A 14,216-nucleotide genomic window follows, 5' to 3' on the forward strand; every position below is an offset into this window, starting at 1 on the left:
AAAGCCCCAAATTCTAGAATCTTTATGGTAATATTGTTTTCTGCATCTGCTTTAGGATAAACTTAGAATAATCTCAATGAATTACTCTGTTATTAAGTAATAATCAACTTCAAATATGGTATTAATTCAGTAAAATAATTTATTGTGGGCTTAATAACCAGAAAATAAACATTTAAAAGGTGAGAAGAAATGTTTACAATTTTCATATAGATTTATTTGTTATTATTTACTTCCTCACTCCAACCATATTGTACTTAATATTGCAAGTTTCTGATTACACTTTTGTAAAATTAGCTATATCTAGAAATAATCTAAACAGGCAGAAAACTTTGAATTCTGAGTAGAATTTAAATTATAATCTTGACTAAATAATTTAATCTTTATGGGATTACATATAAAATTCAACAAGCTTGATGCTCAGTTGAATAGAAACTTCCCTATGTAGTTAGGTATTTTATAAGTACATTGAGGGACACTGAGAATAAAAATATATATAAAAGATTTCTTATGTGTCAAAGTAAACTTTTGAAAATTATTTTGTATGAGTATTGACTACTTGCCTATTCTAGAATGAGTCACGGCATTTTGTATTTCTTCAAATCTCAAATACACAGTCAATTTGATATTATTTAAAATTTTACATAGGCTGGGGGTACCTGGCTGGCCCAGTTGGTGGGGCATGTGACTCTTGATCTCAGGGGAGTTCATGCCCCATGCTGAGCGTGGAGTCTACTTAAAAAAACAATTGCATAGACTGACAATTCACTAAAGCAATTATAGCTAAAATTGCTTATACGTTTAGTATGTGAAAACCAAGAAAGGAAATAATATTTTTTCCAAGCTTACCTTATAAAGTTAGTTATTTCTATAAATTTAATAAATATTTTAACACAAGCTACAATATCATCTTTATAAATAAGGACAAACTCACCTATCATACGGTTTCAATTCAAGTCATCAAACATTTAGTGAACAATGAGTTACTACTATAAAAAATACACAAGTGAAGAAGACAAATTCCTACTCAGTATGAGTAAACTGAACAGAGAAACTGGAGATCTATTTTCAAACAAACAGAAAATGAAGAAAAAAAAGTTGGTGATTTTATACATATTAATTTTGCACAAATCAGAGAGCCCACCTTACAAAAGCTTATTTTGAACTCTTTATGAGGCCACAGGCTGAGCATTCCTTGTATGCCACATCTGAAATAATTCTTTATTGCTTTGAGTGGTACCATTATATTCTTTTTAAAGTTTTTTTTAGCATAAATGCTAAAGTGGATTTTTTTTTTTAAATTTACACTACCCTTTATTGTCAAACAAATGAGAAATTATTATCATGGTAAAAGTTTTGCAAGTAGCATTTCCATATTAAAGATGGAAATGTCCGATTATGATGTATCTTAGTATATACTTTTGGTTTATGAAATATCCAATTTTATCAAAATAGAGTGTAGTTTATAGGGATATGGATTTTTAGGAAAGGCTTTTTAGGGGCGCCTGGGTGGCTCAGTTGGTTGGGAGTCTGCCTTTGGCTTAGATCATAGTCCCAGGGTCCTGAGATCAAGTTCCACGTCAGGCTCCCTGCTCTGCCGGGAGAAGCATTCTCCCTCTCCTCCCCACTCATCTCTGTCTCTATCTCTGTCTCTCTCTCAAGTAAATAAATAAAATATTATTTTAAAAAGGTGTTTTTATACACACCCAAATTTTATTTTCCATAGAAAAATTCAAATTCGATGTGTACTTTTCTTTAGTACACTTCTTTTCCCCACAAGAGTCTTTTTAAGGGATAAGTTTCTTTCTCTGTATTTAAGAGGAAAAAGCAAAACAAACAAAAGGAAAACTCTGTTGTACTGGCTAGCACATAAATTCCTACAAATAAAAAGTCCAGTCTTCAGATATCATTAACGGCTTCATATCATTAACGGCTTCATATTATACTGCTAGGAAGCTGAGCTGCTTACCAATTTGACCAAAAGTTAAAAAGGAGACAAAACTGAAGAAAATGCATGCTGTATGTTTGAATAATCTTAGCATAAAGTTAGGAGAATTTCTATCTCCAACATGTTCTCTTTAAGTCAACTTGAGATATATGAGAAACTACTACCCAGTGCTCCACTATTTCTAAATAAAGCTTTTTTATATACTAATTATGTCATAAAAGTATGAGTCAAATGTCCTGTAATATGTTCTCCTATACCATAGTAGTTAAGCCTAGAAAATAATGTCCCAGAACTAGATATTTTAGTGTACCCTGATCATTGGAATAGTTGGAAATAAGTTAACGGCCAACAATTGTTTGTGAATTTCTTAATGGAGAAATAAAAACTAATATCGCATAATCTTTTAAAATAGTATAGCATGTATTTTATATCTTCCTCACTTACTTAGGAAGTATTATATATATAGTAGATAATAAATAAGAAAAACTTAAAAAAGAGATCCGAATTTTTCCAGAAAAGAACACAGCCCAAATCACGTCATTATCCTTACACTGACACATTTCTCTCTATCCCCCTAATGCATTAGACCAATTTTTTTCTGTATTCAACTATTTAAGGTTTATTATTTGGATCACATTACATATTTTGTGTTAAATGAATTATGACAATAACAAATTACATCTCAATTTAAAATATCTTTTGATAATTACTAAAATCTGCATTCTTATTGTACAACTATTTTAGCATAATTTTATGGTAAGGGATTTGAGAGCTTATTTAATTCTGCCCCTCCTTTTCCACCAGTCAGCAAATTTACATTGAATTCAACTGGACTAAAACATTACTTCATAAAAGAGGAACTCCAAATGCTAAGCCTGATTAACTACTGCTAAATTTTAAATCCTTACCTTTAGCACTCTTATAATCAAAATGTGCCACCATTAGGATTGTGAATATCATAAACTCAGTGAGTATGAGACTAGAAAGTTGGTATGAATGCAAGTATACTTATAAATTTTATGTTCATTCAGTTACTCAACAAGTATTTATGAACTATTTGTTAATTGATGTGTGCCATTTAAAAATATTTTAATATTGTTCTTTTAATATATTTACTCTATATCCCTTTATAGTTTTTAAATAAAGCTCAAAAATATCTACCTCTACTTGATATATATTGATTATATTTCATGTACATTCTTAAACAGTGATTATAATATTATTTATAAAGAATATTTTATAACATTGTCAATAAACAGTTGTGAAGCAACATAATAATTTAATTTATCAGAGTTGAACTCCTTAGGCTCAAATATGTTAACAAATGCATACATAAAGCTGACCTCGAACGTAAGTTGGCCTTCATGACTGTCATTCTTGATTCCATTCATATTCCTGAATGGAAATGAAACAAACAATTGATGATATCAGTGAGGAAAGGATAATTAACCTGATCACAGGACATTAGAAATCATTTTTCTCTGGGAATTTTTATTTCATCCTTTTTTCATTGTTGTGTAGGTACAACAATTGTTTTCTTTGCTCTTGATGTTAAATGCAGATTTTGGAAATCATCATGAGAAAATGGTAAGAAGTTTCACTAGGGTAATATTAGATATAAAATATGTGGTTTTATTTATCAAGAAAAAAATGTAAAAATATATTAAATAGCATAAAAGTAAATGTGTGAATATATATTCCCATATAAATTTATATATGTATGTTTTCCAGTTTACAATCCTATTTTCCATCCTCACATTGATTAATGCATTAATTAATGGGGAGGATGAATAACAATAAACTGTTAAAACCAAAAAGATTTAAAATTTGAGGTGTTATATACTACGAGATAATTTTTTTATTTAACCAAAGTCATAGTAATATGTATGATATTATTATAGTAAGTCTAATCAGTGAAATTTATTATAAAGCTACCCATAATTTAGTGTACTTAAAGCATAAATATGATGCCATTTAACTGCTGACAAACCAGTTTTATTGATAGAAATAGCTCCAGTTGAAAGAAGGATCTTGAAAAGTTTACAGCTTATTTTTTCAAGCACCACAAACTAATAAGTAAAAACATATGAATTAGATAAAATACTTCATTAACTTACTTTTATTGGGTGAGTCAATGTGATATGATTACATTTCAGAGACATTTAATTTCCTATCATATAAAATCACATTGATGTTTGGTTATATTTTCTCTTCTGGTGATGTAGCCATTCAAAGTATTTTACCCATATCAAAGCAGAGATATTATGAAGTTAAAACTAAAGTCATTTTCATCAAAGCTAATCATAAATTTTATTTTCTTAAGTGTTTCCCAAGGTAATCGTGTTGCAGTTCTATAAAGAAGGCTCTCAAAAGTACTCTTGGGTCTTGGGTTCTAATTAGAAGGAATCTCCTCAAACTTGGGAGCACTGCAGTGAATATAGTCAGGAGAGCAAAAACAAAAACACCCACATTTGATTCATGAAGCTCCGGATGAACCCATTGAACACCGGCACTTTAGGAAGATATTTCTTAATGTTGAAAGTATAATTGGCAATTCATTACTTAGATGGCCAGCTCTGCAGTGCTTCGCACTCATTTGTATAACTTATGTCAATGTATAAATGCTTCCTTTGAAATGACATAAACCTTGAATCACTACATAAACTGGTAAATGATAGTTGCTCGCTATCTTGTACACAGGTCCCTTTTTATTGGTTAAAGAAGGTAGGTGAACATCACAGATGCAAAATGTTTGTTGTTAAGAATGTGTGTTTACAGGTGTGGAATACCCTAAGGAAGGGTAGAACTGATAGCCTGCTGCAGGTGCAGACTTTAATAGACAGGAACTTGTCTTTCCCCTAATCACTCCTCTCCTTTATCATGCTTTTGGATTATTTCAATTCACATTAAGTATCACTTGTGCATAAAGCATATACAGTGTTCTATATTTATTTAGATATACATGTGACTAGATTTTCTGTGAATAAAACCCCAAATGCATTCACATGAGAAAATGGAGTGGTTTAATTTAAATATTTTAGGAGTGCTAGAATACTAATAAACATCTGGAAGAACAGATAAAACTAGATAAATGTTTAGTCTTGTTATGAGTAACACACTAGCATACGATTAGGTTTATAATGGTTGTAATTTAACAAAACTGTTGTATGAAATATTTTGTTTAGCATTCATTAAAAACTGTTAATGCACTTGTGTCTTCCATGGACTAAATTTTTTGCAGCAGACGCACGTTATTAGTATAATACAAATATGCTAAAAAGCAAACAGTTTGGTGTTAAAATGTTTTAAGTAGGATTGTGAAGAGGAATTTTACACCAATCTTTATTTTTTTTCATTTTTACAGGGAAAATTTTACCACAAATTCCATATTTTAATGATATTATACCAACTCTATTTTTTAAACTCATTTTGTCACTGTTTTGTAACAGAAACACTGTAAATATTATAGATGTGGTAAACTATTATACTTGTTTTCTTATAAATGAAATGATCTGTGCCAACACTGACAAAATGAATTAATGTGTTACTAAGGCAACAGCCACATTACATGCTTTCTCTTTCACAGTAGGCAGCAGAGCATATGGTTTTCTCTTAATGGAACGCTAGCTTCTCATTAACATACCAGTAGCAGTGTCAGAACTTACAAACCAGCATAACAGGGAGATGGAAAAACTTATAAATTAGACCCTTTCAGTACTATTGAGAAGGAAATGACTGATGTTCTAAGGTACAATATTTAGCTAATACTGTGCCCTTTTCTGCACCTTCTTTCCACAAAAAAAAAACTTTTTTCTTATAATAAATATAAATATAAATATTGAAGTGCAAGTAATTTTTACCCTGCTTCTAAAAGTGATTGGCACCCTGATTTTGATAACTCTTCTTTAAAAGATTTCGTTGCCTTTTTGCTCACAGTATGTTTTAAACAGCTGTATTTTCACCATCCTGTTTCAATACAGTAAAGCAGCTGAAATGTAAAGCTAATTGTCATGTCTTCCTAAAAGAGGAAATCCATCAGGTAAATTAAAAAAATAAAATAAAATAAAAAACCCGAGAATGAGAAGGAAACGTTTTCTGGAGGCGAAAGACGACCATTCCAGTCACAGAAGTGGAGCCGCCAAGAGGTTATGCTAGGTAGTGAAGGAAGAGAAGAATTAATTTTTAGTTCCCATTTTGCTGTGTTATTTAAACCACGTTTAGCTGTCTCATACTAATTATGGTGATTTAAATTTTTCATCCACTTTTTTTTTCTTTATTTCAAGATCCTTCTCACTGAGAATTCAGCTGTATTTGTAGATGGAATATATCAATGTCAAGTCTTGAGACACATTTTAAAATTTAAACCTATACATAGGGCACAGAAATTATACTTACATATGGATAATCATGACACGACCTCATATGCCAGGAATTTCATAAAATGAAGTTGGTTTTGTCATTTATATTTTTTTAATTTCATAATATTTACCTATGATTAGATGGTTGAGTGCTATTAAAAAGTGAAATATAAAGTCTTGGAAAAATAGCCTGAATATTCTGGGTCACTGTAGAGTAATTGTCAGGAAGAAAGCGGATGTATTAATCCTCTGATAACCAAACCTCTGGGGAGATAGCAAAGTGGATTGATGATTCTTTCCAAAGACTTTTAATGTCTATACTAGTTCAATTCACTGAATGGAAAATTTTATCCTAAGAGTCTAGCCTTTTCCTGCAATATTGTAGTAGATGTATTCCTTAAATCTGCAGATCATGATGAATGACAAGAATATCTTTTAAAATAGTAAGTCAGGGATATATAGATAATACCAATATTTTTTGACTCTTAACCATAAAGATACAAACAACCTTTCTAGCCCTTATTATTCTGAATAAGTAATCCATTGACATATGTAGCTTTTTGAAATTACTTTTTTCTCTTTGGTAAAATTCAAAATTTTACTGAAATTTGATAATTATCCAAAGTTAGAATATTTGTGACTTAGCTCAGTTTCTACAAATGCCTGAAGAATGGCCTATGGGCCAGGAATCGATAGTATAATTTCCATAATAAGAAGGTATCCAAGTAACATTGTTTCCAGACATAATCAGCCTGGTCTTATAGAGTGAATCCCAGCGTTTAACGTTTCCGAACTCATTTATTTTCCTTTTGCAAAGAGAAAGATACAATTTTATTCACAGAAAGACTTTTCTTTTTCTCATCCACCACAGGACATGACAATAAGTTTATTTCACAATAATTCTCTTTCTCCCCCAGCCTCAAAATTTGCTGTTACCCCCAACATGATTGCAAATGCTTTGGAAACTAAGTTAATAACTATTGCTGATTCAGGCCCAATATTATTAATGCAAACTATTAATTTAAGGGTGTTTCCATACTTTCTGAGGAGTGAGTAGCCAGATAACTATGGCCCATGCTGCAGATTTAATCTTCGTGTCAATCAGACCCAGATTTTTCCATTTGGTAAGCAAACTTATCATTTTCCGCTTTACCAGAATCCAAGAGGGCCACAGGGAATAACTGGCTGCTTGGCATATCCCTTTCCTACGTATAGATAATTTCTCTATAACCCTAACAAAGGTGTGTGAAAAGTCACTACTTCTCCGTGTGTTTTTCAACACCATTGAATCAGGAACATCTCCGCATACAGGTGTTAAAAGAAGCTTCCACCTCATGTCTGGCATTAAAACTTAAACTGATGGTTGTTATTCAGCTGAAGACAGTATCAGTGTAAAGTGTCACCGATCTGGTCACTATCTCTGGGAGGCTGCCAGAGCTTCTACATTGGCTTCATGGTATCGTCTGTGAAGGAAGCCAATTAAGATCACAAGATAGTGGCTGGTAATAATAAACTTCTAATGATGTTCCTGACTGAAAAGAGGTAATTAAAATGTGTATATGGATGACCCCAGCTTCTGCTAGCTCACTGTAGCTGTTACACTGACAATGTCCATGTTTTGTTTAGGGGGAAAAAAGAGTTAGTGTTGTCTAACAACAATAAAATAAGCGATTTAATCATATAGAAAGGATTGCTTGGAAATGCACACCAATCTCAATTCTGTTGCATCCCTGATAGAACTCAGTTGACCGCTCTCTCTTGCCTGGATATTTTGTCATTCTGGTTCCTGCCTCCGTAACACCTCCCTACTCCCCCTTCTCCATCCTTCCTGTCTGCAAGTTACACTCTCACCCCCCACCCCCACCCCCATTTGAGTTTTTGGTGGTTGTCGTACTATGACTAGGTCTTACCTTCTTCAGGTGCTTCTTGAAATCAAAGACCTTGTTTTGAAAAGAAAGACGATTAATTAGATAGCAAAGGAAGCCGGTCCTCTTATCACTCGATCTGGTCACGGACATAAGTGCTTCACACTTTTTCCATTCCCTCACCCTGCAGCGCCAAGCTTTCCTGTACACCTGCTCAGCTCAGCTCATCAATTTTCTGTGAGCCAGTTAAGTTCCTTTAAGCCTGTCCTCTGAGAGGTGGTGATAGGTCTCAGAGAAAAAGGAGAGAAAGAGAAACAGAATGCTGCTCCGGGCCTTTATCTTGATCACACTGTTTGTTTTCGAATTGATGTCTGTAATGAAACAAAGAGGATTTAATCGTGTTAAACAAAAGCCTGTTGGTACCCAGAGGAAACTCATTTAACTCCTTCTCCAAGTCTTAGAGTTTCAGGTTTCTTGTCTTCCTCTTTGCCGATCCACTAGGCTGAGTTTCTTACCTGGGGCTTAAAATTGTGAGGTGTGAAACTCTTCTTTTGTTTTGACAGGTGCTCTTTGCTAAACATCAGCCTAGCCTTGATGGTGATAATACACAGAAGGGGGAAAAAACTTCAGAGTCGCTAATGACTGCAGTTACCCAACTTCTGCCTTAAATGAGTTTTATTAGCTTCCCTTCTTGGAGTTCTTTAGGATAAAGTGGGAAAACAAATTGGCCTGATGGGAAGTGAGTTGTGAAAAGAGAGTCACTAAGGAGAAGACCCAGGAACCATCCCGTTTTAGAATTCCAAGAGGAAAATGAAGGTGATGAAGTAAGGCCTGGATTGCCCTTTCCTGAAGAAGGAGTTAGCTGGCAGATTTGACCTTAGCGTGTTGTCTGGTAGAAGAAACGGGCTCACAGGAGACATCATTAATTTGACATTTGGCTGAAGAGTCTCTAGACTGATTCTCAACATTAGAATGCTAGGATGGTGGACAAGAAGGTAGGAGACTTTGAGCTGATAGCACTCTGATACCCAGACAAAGGTCTCTCTGGGTGCAGAGAGAAGTCTTGAGGCCCTCTTCCCCGACTTGAAATAATCCCACTGTGCTCCTTTGCTGACCACTCACTCCTTCACTGTGATTCCAAGATGGATCCCAAGATCCCTTTAGGCATTTATTTAAAGCACTAGTTTCCTAGACTCAATTCTACCTGCTACTGCATTTCTCTGTGTATCTCACTGTCTCCTGAATCATGCTTTTCTTGACATACTCTTGAGGAGTGAGAACTTTCCCCTTCTGCAGACACTGATAGATCCGCTGTGCTGACCAGGCAAGCTGGGGTAAGGCCACGTCGAGCCACATTTCCAGACAGGAGGAAAAAATGTGGTAAGGTTGAGCGTTGTTATCAACCCAGAAAGTTCCACTGTTCCAAAATTAGGTAAAAAACAAAAAACTTTCTCTTTTTGCTGTATAAAACCTGCTTTTCTCCATCTTTATTTAGACAGTGGTGAAGTACTTACAAAAGGTTCATAGAAAATTATTAAAGAAGTGATATGGATTGGTGATTAAAAGTGGACCCAGACCACCCAAGCTAAATTGGGGTATAGCTGTTAATGCTTCAGATTTCTCAGCTTTAAAATGTATATACTGCAGGGGCACCTGGTGGCTCAGTTGACCATCCGACTTTTGGTTTTGGCTCAGGTCATAATCTCAGGGTTGAGAGATCCAGCCCTGCATCTGGCTCCTCCCTGCTCAGCAAGGAGTGTGCTTAGGATTCTCTCCCTCTGCCTCTGCCCTTCCCCCTGTTGGTACTCTCTCTCAAAATAAATAAGATTTAAAAAAAAATAAAAGGCATATACTGTATAATAGCAAAAGGATCATATGATTAGTATAAGTACTTAATTAATTGATATAAATGCTTAGAAGAATCTAAGTGATCGTTTGTGCTCAATAAATGTAAACCACTATTACTTGCAAGGCAGTAATGATGATCTTCTCAAGGCAGGTTGTGAATTCACTGAGCTCCATCTCCTTCACCGTGTGGTTCATCTTCCAAGCACTGACCTCACTTGGTGCCAAGGCTTTGGCAGATGTCCGCTGCTTTTTTGATTTAAAAAGGGCTGTGCCGCCCAGACCATTCTGTTTTGCAAGCAAATCACCCTGATTTCTTCCCCAACACCCTATCCCTAAAATAACTAGTCAGGTTGTTTAGCTTTTCCTTCTTGTCACTTAAGGTCTTAAAGAGAATGGAATTATACACTTAATTTCAGTCCTTTTCTGGAGCAAGACCTAGGAGTAAGCATACGAAGAAACTATATCGGGGTGAGTGGCGGGGGAGGCCCGGGTGGCTCAGTTGGTGAAGCGTCTGCCTTGGGCTCAGGTCATGATCCTGGAGTCCACGGATGGAGACCCACATTGGGCTCCGTGCTCAGTGGGGAACCTGCTTCTCCCTCTGACTCTCACCCTGCTCTTTACTCTCGCTCTCTCAGTCTTTCTGTCTCAAATAAATAAATAAAATCCTAAAAAAAAAAAAAAAAAAAAAAAAAGTAGATCAGGGCTGAATGTAGTCACCGTTCCCTCCTGTTACTGCTACCTAAAGTTTCCCTCTTAGGCAGAGAGCTGAGAGCTGGTCTTGGATTCTGGGGAGTACTTATACCCAAGTTTGACTCTTTGTATACAGTTCCTTGCAGAGTTAATTATAAACTGATATATTTGTAGAAGAATTGTTAGGTGATCGAGGTAGGTGAGAGAGTTTAGGGAAAAGGCCAACAACTTGGTTACCCTTTTCAGGGGCCAGAAAATAATAGGCCAGCTGTTGATTCCTTAAGTCAAATACCTGGAATTAAGCAAAACGATGAAGAAAGAAAAACTAGTATCCCTGACATCTCCCAACACAGGAGTATTCTCACCCTTTACAGATGCATTTATCATGATCTTGACAAAATATCCTGTATTTTCTTTAAAAATAACAGTTAACATATAAATAGAGGGGCGGCAGGAGGAGGGGTGGCGCAGGCATTCAAACACCGATTACCTAATTGGAATAACTCAAGCTGAATAGGTCTGAAATTGAAATGGGCATTGTGGCAAGCATCTTGGGTGCAGACTTCATGTTTAAGTTCTTCTCAATTAAACTGTAAAAGACAAAACTCTAGTGTCATCTCCAACAGTTGAAGTAATCAAAAAGAATACTTGTTTCATCAAATTCCCTACTTCTTCTTCTTCTTCTTCTTCTTCTTCTTCTTCTTCTTCTTCTTCTTCTTCTTCTGCTGCTGCTGCTGCTGCTACTGTTGCCACTACTGGCTGGCAAGCATGTGGATCAGTCCATTTTATCCCTTTCAGTGGAATCATGTTACCTTTTTCTAGTTGAGTTGGAGTTTTCTGCAGACTTACGGAGGATTTTCTTATAATAATGCTTCGAGCTAGCTAGGTATTCACAAAATAAACAGTAATGAGGAAAATGTTCTTTCTGCTTTTTCCTCCCCAAATAAAAATGGTCTGACTCAAAAAGAGCAAGTCTCATCTTTTTGGTTTTTCTCTTTTCTATCCTGCATATCCAAATACAGTGAGGTTGCCTTGCATTTGAATGTAGAGAGGGCTGTGATAGTTCACCTATGGCACACAAATTATTTTGTTAGGGTGCCATCTGCTGGTGTCAAACTACCAAAGACTTATTTTTCTTAAAGATTAATGGTAAGCTTCTAATAACACTAAAGACTTTGAAGTTATTTGATTCAAATAGCTTTTTGTCTTTTCTCATTTATAATTACAGCATAGACTATTTTCAAACAGCTGTCTGATGCATAATTCTTTAACACTCCAATACAGTAATATAAAATGTCACTTTATTTTAAAGTTAGGAAAATGAAGGCACCAGACACAGCCTTGACTTACTGGTTCATGACCTGTTTGGATTCAGATTTCATTTTTTAGTTTCCATGGCTCCCTGACTTTTAAAAAAGTTCTGTTCAATTTTCCCCCTTAGAAAAGCAATTGAAGTGCTCACTTCGGCAGCACATATACTAAAATTGGAACGATACAGAGAAGATTAGCGTGGCCCCTGCGCAAGGATGACATGCAAATTCATGAAGCGTTCCATATTTAAAAAAGAAAAAGAAAAAAAAAGCAATTTAGTTGCTGTGTTCGTATTACATTGATTTAATCACTTAACATATCTATTCACTAAATTTGTTCTCTATGCTACGATATAAGGTGTGTGCACAATTTGTAATTTCTGTGTAAAGCAAGCTTATCATCATAGTCCAGATTATTTATGTTCAATATCAATGCAGTTCCCAAGTACTTTCTATAGGAGGTAAAGAAAAACAACTATTCTCCCCACCCACCTTCTTTTTTTGAAGTCTTTATCAACTTAGTATCTGTGTGACCTTGAGTAAGTCCTTTAACTTTCTTGTGCTTCTTCTTCCTTACTGTAAATTTCAGATAATAATAGTAATTACCTGATAGGGTTATCTATCAGGTTACTGTGAATGTTAAAGTCATACCTAGGGGCACCTGGGAGGCACAATCTGTTGGGCACCTGACTCATGGTTTCAGCTTAGGTCCTGATCTCGGGGTTGTGGGATTGAGCACCCTGCCAGGCTCCACTGGCACAGAATCTGCTTAGGACTCTCTTCTGTTTCCCCGGGCTCCCTCTCTCCCCCCTCCCATGATCCTGTGCACACAGGCTTTCTGTCTCTCTCTCTCTCTCTCTCTCTCTCAAGTAAACAAGTAAGTCTTAAAAAAAATAGTCATACCTATAAAGTTCTTACAACAGTGCCTATAACATAGCAAACACACAATAACTGTTAGCTGCTTAACCACAGTTGATTAAGCATGTCAAAGAATGTGGGTTAATATCAATTAGACAAGTATTGCTTTACAGTAACTTCTGGGATCCTTAACTTCCTCCCCATTGGGAGATACAAAGTGGGTATGTGTGTTTATATTTTGGAGAACAGGGAAAGAATAATTATTTTCTTACCTTTTATTCTCACTCTGTGAGCACTTAACTGGCTTGAAATCTCAACTCCCTTCAATCCTATACAAAACCTTTTATGGTCTGACTTCTGTTTATTTTTTCCATCCTCATCTCTCAATATTCTCATTTTCAAACTCGGTATTCCAGCCACAGAGAACTTCTTTCAGTTGCCTGAGTGAGCCATGCTTTCACTCTCCACACCTTTGTGCAAGCTCTTGTCCCCTGTGCCTGGAACCCCCTTCTCCTCCCAACCTGCTTCTAGTACCTGGCCAACATCTTCTTATCTCTCAGCTCTGCAGTTAAGAAGTTTTAAGTCAAGGATCGTGCTTCCGTGGGCTCCCAACACTCAGCACTCTTCTACCCCACCCTGATGCCATCACATTTCCACAGGATGGGGAGAGGTGGAATCTAGCATATTCACCACTATACTCCCAGCTTTTAGAGAAGTACAGATGCTCAGCTAAGGCTATATAAGTATTTATTTCATAGGGCCCCACAGGTGAGCACATTTATTTGGGGGCAATTGAAAGAGAAGGCTTATCTTATCTCCTGCTTACAAGATTGAATTCTATCTTAAGTAGTGAACATCTTTCTCCAGTTCCATTAGGACACCACCAGTGTTACTTTCATTCATTAATATCTCTTTTATTCACATATTTGTATATATGTACAATTAAGTATACATTAATAAAAATGAACGTGACTGAGGTTTTTTGTATGCATGTAGGAATCTATTTTTAATTTCTACATTGGCAAATCATAACAATTATCTACTTAACAATAAGTTTTCACTAAAAAATTATATGTATAACAATATATTCCACAAATATGTATTGAGTACTACTATTTGCCAGGTACTCTTCCAGGCACCAAGCAAAGCAGACAGGAATTCTTAACCTCTTAAATGAGCTCTATGATTTTGCTTAAGTTTTTCTGTATCTGCCATGAGAAGGGAAACCAAAAAGGTAGTCCAGCACCCTGGGGCTTGCAAGAAGGGGAGCTGTTACTCTTCCTGCCTCTAAAGGGAAAGGGAAGGAGTGAGTAGTTCCCTGAATTCTGGTCAGGTGACTGCA

General features: G+C 35.5%; 1 non-coding gene across 1 annotated transcript; it reads left to right on the forward strand.

The window, feature by feature from the left end:
• The first annotated feature begins 12,160 nt into the window (after positions 1-12,160).
• LOC112658088 (U6 spliceosomal RNA) lies at positions 12,161-12,267 on the forward strand. Its single transcript, XR_003135493.1, has one exon. It is a non-coding gene; the product is annotated as a U6 spliceosomal RNA (small nuclear RNA).
• Positions 12,268-14,216: the final 1,949 nt, after the last annotated feature.

Source organism: Canis lupus, chromosome 8 (genome assembly GCF_003254725.2).
Source record: "Canis lupus dingo isolate Sandy chromosome 8, ASM325472v2, whole genome shotgun sequence".
NCBI classification, from domain to species: Eukaryota; Metazoa; Chordata; class Mammalia; order Carnivora; family Canidae; genus Canis; species Canis lupus.